The 490-nt window shown below is 40.8% G+C and overlaps 1 non-coding gene across 1 annotated transcript; it reads right to left on the reverse strand.

Annotated features, from left to right (window-relative positions):
- LOC148568811 (small nucleolar RNA R71) lies at positions 1-108 on the reverse strand. The gene has a single exon (XR_015882118.1). It is a non-coding gene; the product is annotated as a small nucleolar RNA R71 (small nucleolar RNA).
- Between the last annotated feature and the right edge of the window lie 382 nt (positions 109-490).

A 490-nucleotide genomic window follows, 5' to 3' on the forward strand; every position in this document is an offset into this window, starting at 1 on the left:
AAGCTTAGAGTGGGTGTTCAAAACTTTAGACAAAAGGAAGGTGAATCCCTCTATGAAGCTTGGGAGAGATACAAGGAACTGACCAAAAAGTGTCCTTCTAACATGCTTTCAGAATGGACCATCCTGGATATATTCTATGATGGTCTGTCTGAACTATCTAAGATGTCATTTTTGACCATTCTGTAGGTGGATCCATTCGCCTAAAGAAAATGCCTACAGAAGTTCAGGAACTCATTGACATGGTTGCTAATAACCAGTTCATGTACACTTCTGAGAGGAATCCTGTAAGTAATAGGACGCCTCAGAGGAAGGGAGTTCTTGAAGGAATCATCCAACAGTACTATAGAGGCATCTTCTGAAGAAGAAGCTTATGATCCTGAGAATCCTGCAATAGCAGAGGTGAATTACATGGGTGAACCCTATGGAAACACTTATAATCCCTCATGGAGAAATCATCCAAATTTCTCATGGAAGGATCAACAAAAGCCTC

Source organism: Arachis ipaensis, chromosome B4, assembly GCF_059453495.1.
Source record: "Arachis ipaensis isolate K30076 ecotype BB chromosome B4, ASM5945349v1, whole genome shotgun sequence".
In the NCBI taxonomy this organism is placed as follows: domain Eukaryota; kingdom Viridiplantae; phylum Streptophyta; class Magnoliopsida; order Fabales; family Fabaceae; genus Arachis; species Arachis ipaensis.